The following is a 17,061-nucleotide window of genomic DNA, read 5'->3' on the forward strand; positions in this document are numbered from 1 at the left end:
ATCTCCTGACCTCGTGATCCACCCGTCTCGGCCTCCCAAAGTGCTGGAATTACAGGCTTGAGCCACCGTGCCCGGCCTGAGGAATCAATTTTTTAAAGGTGTAGGTAGATAAGAGACAAACAATTGCATCCTTTTGGGTCTTTGATCAGCCTTTGGTTGATCAGTCTTTGATCCACCGAATACACAATTTACCTGTGTGTTTAGAGTAGAGGAAAAGTCACTTACGCCTTAGTCTGGCTCACTGAATCTGCATTTTTATAGAAGATAACAGAAACACAGGGCACGTGAAGCAATCAGCTATTCATTCGTCTCAGGTGAGCAGAGGGATGACCGAGTTCTGGCCTTTGTCTCACACCTGAGAAGATCAGCTGTCAATTTCCTTTGCCAGGGTGAAATTCAACAGAACTGCTTTAGGGTACAGATCTGGGGGCCCAACAGGGAGGTTCCTTGTGGGTCATTTGTGAGGGAGGTATGTAAGTTGTATCTTTGCAGTTATCTTATTTAGAAATAAAACGGGAGGCAGCTTTGCCTGATGCAGCTCCCAGTTTGACTTTTCCCTTTGGCTTAGTGACTTTGGAGTCCTAAGATGTATTTTCCTCTCACACCATCCACATGTTTAAGCCTGATGGGCCTCACAGCCGCTCCTGAGGTACCAGCAGGACAGTCTGGGTCCGTATTTCACCAGTCAGGATGCTAGCTGGAGCCCAGAGGGCTGGCTTCTCAGTTGTGATACGGCACAAAGGGACCGGCTTAGTGCAGAGCACCTGCTGTGAGCAACACTTTGTCACTGAGACAGGTTGCTAGCTGCTCCTACTTGACTCGAGATCTGAATCCTTCTATTTCCTCTGTCTGTACTTGTAAGTGGTTATTGTTTTAGCATTTCTGCGACGTGCTGGACGTGCTCGGCAGTGCCATTTACCTAGTGCCCGGAGCCAAACCGATTTAGAAAAATGAGCCCTGAGATGCCCTGCAGTTATGCAAATGAAGGCAATGTTCTCACTTTCTCCCTGTTAGGTTTATAATAGAGCACATTGCAGGGTAGAAAAATGAAGTGACCTTGCTAGCGAGCATCTCTATGTTCTTTTTTTCTCTTTCTCTCATTTTTTATGCACTAGTACAGATCTCTTTTCTCCTGTTTTCATACATGAGAAAATCAAGATAGAAAGTCTTGGGAGTCAGCAAGGTATCTGATGGCAAAATTGGGATTAAAGTTCATAGTCACATTCATTAGTTTACTTTTCAATCCTTGGGCCTCAAGGATTGAATAAACTCAAATTTATTGCCAATTAAATTCTACTGATCTAGAATGGCACCAATTAATGATAGGGTGGTTGGTCATTTGTTTTTTTATGGTGTCCCTAACTGAGCCTGGAACTGAGCTAGGTGCTACCTAAACCCTTCTGAAGGAGATGGGGGTCAAACCTGCCTGAAAGATATTGTCTGCGAACACCCATTGCCTAAATACAGTCATCTGTCACTTCTCTTTGCAGTGTTCTGTAATTTGACAATAGATCTTTTTGAAAAACTAGGAACCCTATGGCTTAGATTTGAGCTATGGCCCCAGGAATTGCATCTTTGGTGTGAAAAGATCCTTTAAAGTCGGGGAATGTGGGGTGTGGCCAGGTGTCTAAGACTGTGAGATGCAGGCTGTGCTGGACACATCTCTGTGGGGCAGCAGGAAGGGGCTGTTTTTCTGTGGCTGACAGATCTGGTCAAAGGTCAGAGAACAATTTAGGCTTTAAGACCCATCAGAGGCAGCTAGAAAGAGGGCTGATGGTAAGGCCTGTGTCAGTTTCCATGGACTGGACAAAGGCCGCCTGGATGGCGTTGCCTTGCACGCCCCTGCTGTGCAGATGCATTCAATTCTGCGTAAGGGTGAAAAGAGAAAGCAAGCTGCAGCTTCAATAGGGATGGCGATTCCAGCCAGTCTCCCTGCTTGGGCCCTGAGAGAACATGAGGAGGGGGCTGGGAATCACAACTTCCTCAGTGGGCTTTGGTTCTAAGGGCGTCTCATGGCGGGAGCATCTCGCTAGGATGTACCGTGGGTTCTAACATTTAGATGCTCACGATACACACTGTGTCAGGACCTCTGCACACAAATCAACAAATCCCTCTCCTGCCCCAAAGAACAGGGTTTGTTCCCAGGCTGCGGGAGCTCTGGCTGGGCTGCGCCCACGCTTGGCTGATCCCTGGGCCACACAGGCATTTTGCAAAGGTGACTTTGCACCTTAAACACTAACTGGAGCCCCGATTAAGAGGTCACTCTGCTGTAATTGAACCAAATCCACACGAGTTCCCACAGCCTCTGAAGAAATCTGAGCAAAGTGTGCAGGACCAAGAGGCTTAATTTGTTTCCAGAATTTTTTTCTAGTTGTGATAAAATCCATACAACATAGAAGTTATCATCTTAACCATTTTTTTTTTTTTTTTGAGACGGAGTCTCGCTCTGTCACCCAAGCTGGAGTGCAGTGGCCGGATCTCAGCTCACTGCAAGCTCCGCCTCCCGGGTTCCCGCCATTCTCCTGCCTCAGCCTCCCGAGTAGCTGGGACTACAGGCACCGCCACCTCGCCCGGCTAGTTTTTTGTATTTTTTAGTAGAGACGGGGTTTCACCGTGTTAGCCAGGATGGTCTCGATCTCCTGACCTTGTGATCTGCCCGCCTCGGCCTCCCAAAGTGCTGGGATTACAGGCTTGAGCCACCGCGCCCGGCCTATCTTAACCATTTTTAAGTGTACGGCTTGGTGGCAGTTAAGTACATTCACGTTATTGCGCAACCTCCATCCGTCTCCAGAGCTCTTTGCATCTTTCCAAACAGAAACTGCACCCATCAAACACTAACTCCCCATCCCCCTCCTCCAGCCCCCGGCACCCACCCTTCTACTTTCTGTCTGTATAAATATGACCACTCTAAGAACCTCACAGAAGTAGAATCACACAGTATTCGTCCTTTATGACTGGCTTATTTCGCTTAGCATAACGCCCTCTGGTTTCTGATGACTAAGAAGCTTTTTATAAATTAATCTTTTTAGAGATTTGCTATGAACATACATCTTTGCTGGTCCTGTGTGGAGTTAGTCGGGAGGATGGCGGTTGCCAGGGAAGGCACAGAGGGCTGTGCCAGTTCAGGAGAGCAGGTCTGAGCCGGGGCTGGAGTCCCTCCTCCTGTTTTCCCTTCAAGCTCTGCCAAGGGGCCCCTTGGAGGCGGGGATGACAACACAGCCCTGGCTGTGGCCGCACACGTTTGACATAGATTGTTCCATCGCGTTTTCCCACAACTCTAGATGGCAGGTATGATTTCAGTCTGTCTTACAGACAAGGAAACTGTCTCAGTGAAGTTAAGGAACTGCTCAGGGTCAGCCAGCCTATGAATGGTGGCATCTGGACCACACGTGGGCCTGTCAGCACCCAGAGCGGGAGGACTCTCCCGGGCTCCTGTATGCTCAGAGGTGAGCTGGGCCCAGGGGTGGCAGAAAAGGCACATCCACAGCCCTAGGTTAGAACCCAGGTTCAAGCTGAGCTCCACTCCTCACTCACTGCCACCTGGAACTTCTGTGTCCTCATCTGTAGAAAAGAGATAAGGCCTCTTCTCACCTCTTCCAAGGACAATGGGAGTGAAATTCGACAACAAATAGCATGCCAGAAAATATGAACCATGCTGGCCAAATCAAAGGAAGAGGTGCTCCATCACTTCAGTCCTTTCTCTCCAGGCCACGGCACAGAACATGGAACCCAGCGAGGACCTCCCACTTTTAAGCCCTCATTAAAGAGCCCGAGAAGCTGGCCAGGGTGGCTTAGCTCTCAGTGTGGGTTTCATGCTGTCCCTGGCAAAGGCTCTACTGGAGGATGTGCCGATTTCCAGTCCCTGCTCCCAGCGTGGCCTGGTGTCTGTCTGAGAACAAAAGCACTTGCTGAATTCTCAGAGGTGCAGCCTGTAATCCCAGCAACCCCATAATCAGGGCACAGAACTTGTTGAAAGGGAAGAGATGTCATTGGTCGGGGGCTGTCAGAGCACTGTGGTGACAGGGGGTCCCCACCAGGGTTGGAAGAAGTGAAGGGCGGCAAGCCACACGTGGCCCCTTTGAAACAGCTGTGCTTGTGATCTGTGCTACAGATGTTTGGTTTTTTGAGGCAGACAAGAATACTCATTAAGATGTGAGCCACGGCACCTGGGTGAAGTGTTGAAATGTTCTAAAATTATATGTGATGATGGTTGCACAACGCTGAAAAGACTAAAAACCACTGAATTGTACACTTCAAATGGGTGAATCGTATGGTATGTAAAGTTTATCTCAATAAAGTCTTTTTGAAAACATTTTAAAGACCAATTAAAAAAGAGAGAGAGAGAGAGCCAGGTTGTTTCTCAAGGTAGAAGGCAAACCCCCGAGGGCAGGATTAACTCACTAAAGACAGTAATTAAAAGGCTCTGGAAGAGGACAGAGATTTCCTTACTTCCAAGCTTTACTTGGTGAGGGGAGGGTGTGGCAAGGGGGCTGGAGGAGACGGGCAAGGAGGCCCTGGAAGAAGGGCCCAGAGAGGAAAAACGCAAGGGGAAGGTCAGCTGAGGACATTCAGATCATAGAAAAGTCTAATGCATCAAGCCAGGGGTTTCCTGGGGGGTCTCTCTGGACCTGGAGATTTTCCTGGGGAGTCAGAAGAGCTGACTCCTACCTTGGAGCTGGGTGGAATAAAAAAAGCTGTAGGAAAGGTGTGGGAAACAGCATGGTGGGTCCTGGAAAGTTAAACAGAATTACCATATGACCTGGCAATGCCACTCCAGGTACACACCCCAAACAAAGGAAGGCAAAAGCTAGAACCGGCATTTGTACATCCACGTTCACAATCATGAATAGGCAGAACCAACCCAGTGCCCTCCACAGATGAGTGGATCCATGCAATGTGGTCTATCCGTAAAGTGGAATATTATTCAGCCTTGAAAAGGAAGACGATTCTGGCACATGCTGTAATATGGATGAAGCTTGAGGACATTATGCTATAAGTGAATCAGCCAGACACTAGAGGCCAAACACCGTAGGATTCCGCTTGGAAGAGGTTCCTAGCGTAGTCCGATGCATAGTGATGGAAAGCAGGACAGTGGTGCCAGGGGCTAGGGAGAGGGGATGAGGAGTTAGTGTTTAGTGAGCACAGAATTTCCATTTGGGAGGATGAAGTTCTGGAGATGGATGGTGGAGACGGCTGCACAGCAGTGTGAATATACTTAGTGAACTGTACATATAAAATTGTTAAAATGGTACATGTTATATTATGCGTATTTTACCACCATTTAAAAAAACAACAGTAGAGTCTGCAACTTTAGAGTGATCAGTTCAACCCAGTTTGCCCAGGACCTACCTGGTTCTAGCACTGAGAGTCCTGCATCCAGGGAACCTCCTTAGTCCTGGGCAGATAGAGATGGCTGGTCAGCCTGCCTGTAGCAAGCGTGGCTGCAGGCGCTGGGGAATGGGGGCCCAGCCTGGACAGTTGGAGGCTGGTCTCAGTGGTGCTGTCTCTAGCCCGAGTGGCACTGGAAGCTGACGAGACCCTGAAGAGTAGTCTGAGAGGTAGAAGGGCCTCTCTGTGGGGTTACTGGAGATGGAGGCCACAGAAGGAGGGTACTGGACCAATTGGCAAAAAAAAAAGAGTATTTTGTTGTTTGCCAAAGGCCCGAGATGCTGGCTGGGGTGACTCAACTCCCAGTGTAGGTTTCACGCTGTCCCTAGCAAAGGCTGTACTGTAGGATATGCATTTGGGAAAGGCAACATTTGTGTGGAATTTGCGTCCTTACTCAACATCCCCTGGCTGATCTGTGTTCACTTGCTTGGTCTAAAACACAGTGATTTCTTCACATTCAAGGGAAGCAAATACTTTCATTCTTAGTCACCAATGAGATCTGCTCGAATACTTTCTCTGATCCCAGGGACTGATGTCTATGGGTCTAAAACCACCCAGGGATTTTAGGAATTAAAATATTAAAAAAGGACATGTACTATCATCAGAGCGAAGAGGCAACCTACAGAATGGGAGAACATTTTTGCAATCTATCTGTCTGACAAAGGGCTAATATCCAGAATCTACAAAGAACTTAAAAAAATTTACAAGAAAAAAACAAACAACCCCATCAAGAAAAGGGCAAATGATATGAGCAGACACTTCTCAAAAGAAGATATTTATACAGCCAATGGACGCATGAAAAAATGCTCATCATCACTGGCCATTAGAGAAATGCAAATCAAAACCACAAGGAGATAGCACCTCACACCAGTTAGAACGGCGATCATTAAAAAGTCAGGAAACAACAGATGCTGGAGAGGATGTGGAGAAACAGGAATGCTTTTACACTGCTGGGAGTGCAAATTAGTTCAATCATTGTAGAAGACAGTATGGTGATTCCTCAAGGATCTAGAAGTGGAAATACCATTTGACCCTGCAATCCCGTTACTGGGCATACACCCAAAGGATTATAAATCATTCTATGATAAAGACACATGCACACGTATGTTCATTGTGGCACTATTCACAATAGCAAAGACTTGGAACCAACCCAAATGTCCATCAATGATAGACTGGATTAAGAAAATGTGGCACATATATACCATGGAATACTATGCAGCCATAAAAAAATGATGAGTTCATGTCCTTTGCAGGGACTTGGATAAGGCTGGAAACCATCATTCTCAACCAACTATCACAAGATCAGAAAACCAAACACCGCATGTTCTCACTCATAAGTGGGAGTTGAACAACAAGAACATATGGACACAGGGAGGGGAACATCACACACCAGGGCCTGTTGGAGGGTCGTGGGCTAGGGGAAGGGTAGCATTAGGAGAAACACCTAATGTAGATGACGGGTTGATGGATGCAACAAACCACCATGGCATGTGTATACCTATGTAACAAACCTGCACATTCTGCACATGTAATCCAGAACTTAAAGTATGATAAATAAAATAAATAAAAAATAAAAAAAGATATGTAATTGTCAGACCGTTGGGAGCACAAGGAGCAACTCTATGAAGGCATTACCTTTAACCCACCACGGTTTCTGCTTCCTAAAATAAAGGCAATGCACAGACCGCCAGACAGATCCTCCCCTTTCCAACAAAAGTCTTACCTGAAGCCCTATTAATAATTTGCCTTTTTTCTGTCATCTAATGCTTCCATTCTCTGAAGAATGTGGCTGTGTGCACTTTGGCTTATGGAACTCTCTGTTCTTTTAGTTTGGTGAAATAAGGGCTGTGATGGCAGCAAATCTGAAAGCACGTTTGGGGCAGAGATTTCTGGATGCATCTTTAAAGCTGGCTTGAGAGAAATCCCAGTGCACAGGGGCCAGCCAGAGGCGAGAGAGTGCTGTCCTGGACAGCATGGTAATTAGCCCAGAGCTGGGCAGCAGACAGAAACCCAAGTGGCGAAGGGCATTTTGTCTGGTCCCTTCGTCTCGGGCTCTTATCTCTCCTATCCCAGCCTAATAGCTACAATTAGTCTCTGATGCATGCTGAAAAGAGGCTGCGTGTAAAATCCAGGCTGTTTTGCCAGCTGTATGTGCAGGCCCAGAACATGTTCCACTGTCCCACGATTTGGGAATGAGACTTACAGTTCTTGAACCCTGGAAACAATTTGTGTAATCACTTTCCTTATCTTATTTAACTTCACCTGCAGGTCTGCCTTACTATTTTCATCAGTGTTGTGTAGGAGAATCCACTTAGAAGCCTGGGTAAAATTGTATTCCATGATGTCGGGTTTGGTCCCTGAGAAAGAGTCAGATTAACGCTGGCAGCAAAGAAAGCAGGAGTGCCCTTCAAGTGCGCCACTGAAGGGCAACCGGAGGTTCCGGGAAATGTGAAGAAAGAAACACAAACACCCCGAGGAACCAGGCTGGTCTTGTGAATTGATTTCCAGGGGAAGGCTGGAGCTTGTTTTGCAGAGGTCTCTATTCTGGGAGGCTGTAGCCCAGCGGGAGAGAGCTGGAGCTGACTTTCCTGGCCAGTGGAGGCCGCACGCACGCTCTGCAGCCTGGGGCCTGCAGGGCGGGGACTCCGAGCCTGGCTGGTCCTGGGTTCTCTTTCGGGCCCCTGGCCAGGGGCTGTGGGTGGGAGGGGGACAGGTGCAGTGGCTCCTGTCACTGGGCTGACTCAGCAAGCAGGAAGGAGACAGCAAGACGACTCCATCTGAGCCGGTCCTCCAGGGATCCTCCCTGCCAGGGGCTCCTGTGCCCCCTGGGGAATCCTGAGTCTAGTGGGAGGGAGAGACGACAGCCCCAGAGCTGGACAGAGAGCAGGAGGCTCTTCGGGCCCTGCCGAGGACTCCACAGCAAGAGCCAAACTCTACCCCTGTGATGAGGCCTTTGATTTTTCAAACTTGGAAGGTGTGGGCCAAACTACACCTTCCGGGGTGAGGCTGGCCTTTGGGAAGGACAGTGCTGCATTCTGAAGAGCCCGTGATCTGCCACTAGGAGCTCTGGGTTCCAGTCCTAGTGCAGCCTCTGATGACACGAGGGCCTCTGGACAGGTGGCATATGCCTTTCACAGAGAGAGGATGGTGATCACCTCCCTCCCCTCCCATCAGATTGCATCTTGGAAGTGAGGGGTTCTGGAAGCTGTACACCCAAGGAAGGCATTACGTGCCCAAGAGAGAGCAGGGGAGACGTGACTGCTGCTGGCTGGGTGATGACAGGCCCAGATCAGTGTCACTGGCACCCACCCCTGCACCTGGGTCCCCTGCACCTCAGCTCCCAGCATCTGGGACTCCTCTCTGCCTGCCTCCCCCTCGCTCAATCTGCCTCCACTCAAGAGGCTGATGGGCAGGTCTCCCCGCTTCTTCAAACCTTTCAAAGTATCATGGGACCCTCCTGTTCCCTTGACCTCTCCAGCCTCCTCTCTCCCACCCTGATGCCCTTGCCCCCGCAGGGCAGCCACACCGGGCTCTGTCCCCTCCCCTGTGGTCCCTTCTCCACCTGTCACCCTTCAGGACCAGCTCAGCCTTTGTCCCCCTCCCTGCAGGGGGGATGACAGCCCCGTAGGCGCCTCCTACCGCTGCCCCTCCATGCAGCCTCCACCATGGCACCTACGTGTGGGCATCAGTTCCATTTCTTATCATGTGTCTCCCATTAGATGACAAAACACCGGAGGCAGAGACTGTGTTGTCCAGGGGCCACCACGGTGCCTGGGGCATGCTCTGGTGCTCAACAGCCATTTGTTAGATGAGTGAATCAATGAATCATTCCATTACTTAAATTTCCCCAGAGCCAAGTCTTGATTTTCCACACTCCATTACCCAGTACCTGTCTCCATGGCTGGGACAGTCCTAGAGAAATCCCTCCTCCCTCTGCTACCCAGGCTGACTGCTACCCTCTGGGATCTCCTGCTGCCCCCAGGCCTATGGAGAGGCAGCCAGTAGAAAGGACAGAGGAGCAGCCCCTGGTTCAAAGTCCTCCACAACTCGCTGGTGACGCCATCCTGGGCAAGCCACGCCGCACCTAAGTCTCCATTTCCTCATCTGCTAAATGAGCATAATAGTACCCACTTATTGATAATAAATGGCAATAATTAAATGGGCACACTACTGATCACTTATGAGAATTAAATAAGCCCATATACACACATTTGGAAGAGGACATTGAGTTCCAGAATTACTAGTTCCACTGTATCCCGTTTTCATACACAGAACCACACAGCAAACCATTCAATTACGTTTTCACTTCGCATGTGGCGCTCGCCCCACCTCCTGGCTGTGGGGTCCCTGTGGGAACCTGTTTTGCTACTCACGGCCTGGCTCAGCGTGGATCCCCAGCCCAAGCTTCACCTGCCTTTACTGAGTGCTCCCTTATCTCTGACGACTGTACTGCCGGTCACACGTCACCAAGCATGTTCCAGGGTTGGGTAGGGCTGTGTTATCGTCTCTATCACCAAGTGCTGCCAACGTCAGAGGGCTGGTAATGCCAAAGCACTTCAGACTGGAGATGCAGGGGGGACCCTCCTGCTCAGGGGTGTCCTTAGCTTGCACATGAGGAGGGCCAGGCCCGTCACTAGGGACCAAGGCCTTCCTCAACTTCCCTGCCACTCCTCTGGAGAGCAAGTGGGGGTCCCGTGAGGCCAAGCAGCCAGTCCCAGGACTGCTGCTCCCGCCAGGCTGGGAGCACGGCCCAGGCACGGCTGTTCCTGCTGGGACGCTGGCAAGACCTGCAGGAAGGGCTGGCTCCCTCATCTCTGTGAGCTCGGCCACGCTGCTGGGGCCTCTGGGCCAGTCGGTGGAGGGAGAAGACACCCCTAGCAGGGGCCGCCTTCTTGCTCTGACAGGAGCTCCCCTGTGTGGCCTTCTCAACTCCACCTGCAGGAAGGCCTCCCCCATCTGCAGGCAGGACCTGGGGCTTCATCACATGAAACTGGAAGCTTTAGCCAAGGTGACAACTGTCCTATGGAAACAGAGGGTCTAAGTGCCCTGGGGTCACCTGAGAGCCCTCAGAAGACCGTAGGGCGCAGCTGGTGGGATTTCTAGGCTTTCCTCGGGTTCTCTATCCCCTGGTTTGGAAACAGATGTAGCGGAAGCTTCACATCTGATGCTGAGCGAGAACCCGCGAGGAAGGTGTCAGCAGGCTGCTGACCTCGAGGGAGGGAGAGCTGAGGGCAGGACATGAGCTGCTGGAGTGGGGCCCTGTGGGAGAAATTAGGGCTCCCAGGCACCTGCAGTTGCTATAGCTTCCTGCCTGCACCTCCAAAGGGAAGTGAAGCAAATCTATTTTCTGCCCCACCCTCCAGGCTAGTTTGAGGCTGTTTTGTTCTCACTTCATACTCCGTTACTCGGGTACCTGTTTTCTTGGGAAGAACATGCTTTGGGCTTCAGCTGCCAGGGTCCTCACAGTTTCTATAGCGTTGTGGGTGAATCCAGACCCACTGCAGGGCTCTGAGGTCAGGCAGATCTGAGTTCAAATTCCTGCTCTGCTGGTTGATCTTGGGCAAGATTTTTAACCTCAGTTTTCTCATCTGTGAAATGGGGATAGTAATCATGCCTACCCAGAAAGATTGCTGTGGCTATTGAATGATGTGAGGCGTGTGTATAAACATGTGTAACACAGCACCCAACCATCCCAGGGCCCCAGCAACTGCTCAGTGCCCTAATGCTGCTCATTCCCCTCCTCCCTGCTCAACAAGCTGCCAGATAGGGATGTATTATCCTCATTTTAGAACCACAAAACCAAGAAGGCTTAGTTCATTGGTTTACCTAAAGTCACACAACTAGGCTATGGTAGAATCTGACTTGAAGTTGAATCTAGTTACAAATAGTATGCTTTTTCGACAGCACTCTTGACCAGTTAATGAGCCAGTTGCATCAGAATCACTTGCAGGTACTTGTTAAAACCCCGGCACCTCCCCAGGTTTATGGAAGCTGAATTTCCATGGAGGGCTGGGAGGGATCTGCACTTTTAGCACACGCTCTTATTGCCTCACCCAGTAGTCCCTATCCCATACCGTGGTGTGCTGTTATAATGGGGAGGGTGCCCATAATAGGAATTGGGTATATTATTATAGAAGAAACGTGAATAGGAAATAAGAAGCTTAATGCAATTACACGGACAGGCACGGATCTGGCTGCCGAGGAAGTGAGAAATTTGCGAATTTCCCTTTGGTTAATTTCATCATCCACTCAGCAGGGCCCTCAGATGATCTCAGAACTCAACTTACTGCATCTCTATTAAAACTTTTGTCACACCGTGCCGCTGTGCTTATGTGCCTGTCTTCTCCTTGGAAGGGAAACTCCACAAAGACAGGAACCCTGACCCATCCACCTTGGCCTCACCCCACCCCAGCGTGGAAGCCAGGCGGCTGCTGAATGGACATGGGGCTGGATGAAAAGACTCCCGCCTGCCTCTCACAGCCCCGGGATCGCCATGAGCTGCTATTCCAGTGAGGTGCTGCCGCCAGGATCCTCCAACTCCCTCCTCCTTGACCCTGCAAGACAGCCAGGAAAGGGAGAGCAGGCAGGACCTCCCGGTTGGGGTCAGCTGCAGCTCCCTGGCCAGCAGTCCCGCCTCATCAGCTCTCACATCCAACAGGAATGTTGGGAGACTGAAGGCCTTATTTTTTTAATTCTAGGAGATTCTATGCCTTAAACAAAATCTGTAGAGTACAAGGTGAAGAATGCACACTGAGTACATTGGCAAGGGAGAGAAGAGCCTGGTGCTGGCACTTTTGTTTCTTTGTTTTTTTAATATTCTCTTTTCCCCTTGATTATACATGATATATTCCCATTTTAGGAATTTTGAAAACTATAGAAATGTCAAAAGAATAATATTACTACTCAGAAATAACGATCATCAAGTTACGGTGTATTTCCTTTGCTGTTTCTTTTGTTTACAAATTCTTTAGTAACTCCCGAAAGGCCTCATCTGCCCAGATGAATAGAACAGGAATCTTCCTCCTGCAGGGCTGGTGCCAGACAGGCTGAAAGCCCCGGGCTATGCAGAGAAGACTTAGCCTTGGGTGAATAGAGGCTGGGACTAGAAATTCTCTTGTGAACCAAATCCCTGCTCAGCCAGTGCCTTGCTGATGGCTCTGAGCAACTTGCTATCTTCATCCTGAAACAGTACAGCTGCCCAGTCCCTGCTAAATTGTTACCAGGCATTGCTAGCAACCTCCTGTGTGACCTTTTGCAAGTATCCTGTTCTGAAGGGTTGAAGCACAGGCTTTCTGGCCGCTCAGGGCCTCCTGACTTGGACAACTGATGTGTCTAGAACAAAGGAGAGAGATCTGGATCCAGAGCCAAGTGATGTGTGTGTCTGTGTCGTGGCTTAGCCACATCCTTGCATATGACCTTTGCCAAGTCACTTTTTTTTTTTTTTTTTTTTTTTTGAGAGGGAGTCTGGCTCTGTTGCCCAGGCTGGAGCGCTGTGGCCGGATCTCAGCTCACTGCAAGCTCCGCCTCCCGGGTTCATGCCATTCTCCTACCTCAGCCTCCGGAGTAGCTGGGACTACAGGCGCCCGCCACCTCGCCCGGCTAGTTTTTTGTATTTTTTAGTAGAGACGGGGTTTCACCGTGTTAGCCAGGATGGTTTCGATCTCCTGACCTCGTGATCGGCCCGTCTCGGCCTCCCAAAGTGCTGGGATTACAGGCTTGAGCCACCGCGCCCGGCCTGCCAAGTCACTTTGAACTTTCTGTCCCCCAGTTCTATCACCTTTCTGAGCCTCAGTCTTTCCTCTGTAAGATGGGAATAGCAAATACTTCCAAGCCTTCACGAAGGATAGTGTCTATGGAAGTCTCCCTAGATGGGGGGTATCAACCTGGCTGCATTGCCTATTTCCCATTAAAAGACGCTTGGTGAGTATGACCTGCCATTTGGCCATACTGCTTAGCACACATGGATGACACTAGCCTCAGAGGGCTGTCCCTGGACATACCAGTCTCTTGCATACCAAGCAGGCAGCAGGGGCGACAGAGAGTTAACGGGGAAAGGGCGGTCCCTCGAAGCCAAGTGGTGGCCACAGGGGGGCAGCTGAGTTTAGGTCACAGGACTCCTGTGACCTAAGTGACAGGCCTTGAGTGATGAAAACTTGTCAAGGTTCTCCTCCCTTTTCCTAACAGCCATAAACAGCTTCTTGGTGCAGGGGGAGGGGGGCAGCAGGAGGAAGGTGTCTGCAGGGATCACACACCTGTGTGAAGCTAAAAGAAAATTATCAGTTGGTGCCCAGGGCTTCTCACTACAAACTGCCCATTAGGAAGCCAGAATGTTTTGGTGTTCATTCTGGCACTGCATAAACCACGCAGAAGACTTTACTGCCCTTTTTCTCTGTCTTCCAGGTTGGCAAGGGGAACTTGTGGGTGTGACTGAAGAGAGAAAACAGAAAGGAGGGTCCCTGCTCCCCTGTGCTGAGTGCCCAGGGCACCATCCCAGGGAGTTGGCTGATGGACCCAAGCCCGGGCAGAGGCGTGTGCGAATGCTCTGAATTCCCGACTCAGCTAGAGAGGAGAAAATCCCACGGCTCCAGGTCATGCTCTTTCTAGCTCCCCTGCTTCCTGAAGCAATGCCCTCCCCTGACTCCCAACCGGGCTACTTGGCTGCCTGGAAGGTGAAAGCTGGGGCTGTAACCTTCTGGTGACCTGAGCAGCCTAGAACTGCAGCTGCACAATGGCAACTCCCTTGAGCCAGTGTCCCAGAAGCAGAGAGACTGGGCCTCGCCTGGAGGAGTCAGGCGGCCGCAGGCCTGCCTGCCACAGCCAGAGAGCCACACATCTCCAACTCCGCGCAGGGAGCCCAAGGTCAGGCCGTCTTAGCTGGGAGTGGCTCTAAGAGGCTTGGAGGATCTCCACCAGCCTTGTATCCCAAACACTTCAGCCTGAAGGAAAATCTGATCTACTTGCTGGTCCCTGGAGGGCGTCAGGAGTGACAGTCATTTCCTTGAAAGCTGAGAGGGAGAGCTGACCCCTGAGAGCTGTTAGGATCCTTCCCTGCCTCAGAAATCAGCCACGGTCAGGTAGTCATTCTGCCTTTTAGCTGGTCTTGCAGGAGGCGGGAGCAGACTAAGACAACGCTTCCAGACCCAGCACTGCCTGCCTCTGGATGGGGTGACATTGACCACTGCCTCCTGGGAGAGCTGCTAGGTGGTCAGAGGACAGGTTAGAGTCTGCCTTCTCCTGTGGTCAAAACTCCCATTGAGTTATGGAAAATATCCACACGACTAAGGGAATTGCAGATTTCCAATCGATTTCCTTGGCCATGTGAGAACAAACAACACATTTGCCCTTGAGCCTAACAAATCTGTAGGAAGGGCTTGCCCAGGCGTAGAGAAAACCTGCTTCTGGGCTTAAAATACAACAAAAAAGGTTATGCAAATCACTTTTACTGAGTTAAAGAACAGGTTAATTTTTAAAGGTGCCTTCAGTGAGTGAAGACGATGAATGAGGGAAACCATGGCATTAAGCTTAACGTTTTGACTGAGACTTAAATAGAGCAGAATGTGTTTGTTCTCAAACGTTGAACTCTCAGTTTTTAATCCAATCAAAGTGTTTTGCAAGTTGCTGTCTAATCCTGGCAGCAGGCGGAACTGCACGTCCAGCCTGCCTGCCTGCCAGTCTGTGTCTGGTCTGCTTTGGGCCTCAGAGTTGCAATCTTCTGAACGAGTGTGGTTCTTGGACCACTCAGAGTGCGATGCTGTGAGTTCGTTCACTGAGGTCCATTCACCGATGGAGCCCCAAGCCACATGGGCAGCTATGACAGAGAGAGGGCTCAGAGAGCTCCCTTTTGGGGATCTCTGGGTCTGTTTTCTGAGGTTCCTTATTGATCCCCTGGCCCCGGTCTTGCTCTCCTTTCATTCCCTGATACTCTAAGTGTGGCCCAGGCACTAGCAGAATAGTGTCAACTTAGAGCTTGCTGGAAATTTGAAAGCACAGGCTCCATTCCCAACCAAAGGGACCAGAATCTTCATCTGCACAAGAGCCCCAGTGACCTACATGCACGTTAGAGTTTGGGAGTCAATGCCCCGAGAGATTCTCTGTCCTGAAACCAGTATGATTTCTGGAGCATCTCCTTGGTCGCTGCTCTTTGAGCATGCCCAATGGAACCTTCTGTGTTGGACCACCTCACAAGCCTCACCTGCTATCTCTCTCCCCATCGCTCTCTACTCTGTATGAGTTCCAGCCCCAGCTCCGTCGCTCACTTATCATGTCATCCTAAGCAAGTCACCTGACTTCTGTGGACCTCAGTTTATTCATCCATAAAATGGAAACAGTGAGGGCAATCATGCAGTTTTGTTGTAAGAATCGGAGATCACAGAATGAGGCTGGAACTCATTCAATCCTCTTTCTCTCTCTGCCCCCGCCCCCATGCATTCTGTTGCCTGCTGACATTTTTTGATTTACATTTTAGGAATCAAACAGTAAAATCGATTGCCTGTGGAGGATGCCATGTCATACAGTGGCTGAGCAGAGCAATAGCAATGCGACCAAATGGGCCAGGGTTTAAATTTCAACTTTCTCACGTATGAATGCATTCTTCTCTGAACCCGTTTCCTCTTCTGGAAAAGTAGGGGTGTCAGAAAGGTCATCCGACAATTAGAAGAGGTGAGTAATGCCTGCAAACTGCCTGGCACACAGGACGCACCCCTGGTGGCACAGGGAAGTGGCTAGAGGAGTGGAAACAGTGCAAATATAAAGCATTTTTAATAATGCTAATATTCCCTTTACCCTATGTATGACAGTCTTTGGTAGTCAGATTAGTCCTGACAATTTCTGCTCTGCTGTTGGCCTATGGAGACTGGCTCTACACATCACCCATGGTTGCGCCTCACCCTGAGCCACCCTCCTCGCTTGGCCAGCACACTGGGCAGGGCACCTCATGCTTCTTGGCTCACAGGACTGGCAGGAGATGTGAGCGTGACTTGTAGATTCGAGGCCCAGGCTGCACATTGGAAGCACGCACGAGCTTTAAAAACCAAATGTGTGGTTATTACCCCCAGACATTCACTGGATTGGTCTTCGGTGTGGCCTAGGCTTTGGGAGGCCTAAAAGCTCCCCAGGTGGTTCTAATATACAGCCAGAGTGAGGGGGCTAAAGGACGATGAGCAGGACAAGTTCTAGGAAGCTCCATCCTACTGGGTGCTATGTGGAATGCTAACTTCCTTAACAAGTAAAAGCCTCAGCTCACACAAGCAATAAAATCTCAAATGAACTTGAAACCAACAAATTGTATCTTCGATGAACAGGGAAGTTTTTTGTTCCTCCTTAAGAAAGCAAATCAAAGCGGGCTAGCCTCAGCCATTCAAAGAGCAGCTGGGGGCTGTGAGTGGTCTGTCCAGGGGCACTGTCCATCTCCCCTCACCTCTTATACCCCTCACCAAGAGCACCAGGGGTGACAGAGCACCCCAGAGATGTGGCTGAAAGCCGCAGGTGCCTCATCTTCTCCAAAGCCGACAGCATGTGCACCGTCTCATTACTAGAGACGGACATAACCGAATGGTGTATTCTGAGAAGCACTCTAGGCATCAAGTGTTAAAACCCAAACAGCGGGGGGTGGAGCAAGATGGCCGAATAGGGACAGCTCCAGTCTCCAACTCCCAGGACGAAGGACACAGAAGA

The 17,061-nt window shown here is 50.1% G+C and overlaps 1 protein-coding gene and 1 long non-coding RNA gene across 3 annotated transcripts in view; one reads left to right on the forward strand and one right to left on the reverse strand.

Moving 5' to 3' along the window:
- Positions 1-8,796, forward strand: part of LOC105512388 — a 46,494-nt gene extending 37,698 nt beyond the window's left edge. Inside the window, exons 3-4 of the long non-coding RNA XR_001001840.1 lie at positions 7,657-7,871; positions 8,563-8,796. This is a non-coding gene — a long non-coding RNA (uncharacterized LOC105512388). The remainder of the gene's footprint in view (positions 1-7,656; positions 7,872-8,562) is intronic.
- The window catches only part of FAM167A (family with sequence similarity 167, member A), a 49,953-nt gene that overhangs the window by 3,048 nt on the left and 29,844 nt on the right, over positions 1-17,061 (reverse strand). The window lies entirely within an intron of this gene.

This window comes from Colobus angolensis, unplaced genomic scaffold, assembly GCF_000951035.1.
Source record: "Colobus angolensis palliatus isolate OR3802 unplaced genomic scaffold, Cang.pa_1.0 Scaffold210, whole genome shotgun sequence".
In the NCBI taxonomy this organism is placed as follows: Eukaryota; Metazoa; Chordata; class Mammalia; order Primates; family Cercopithecidae; genus Colobus; species Colobus angolensis.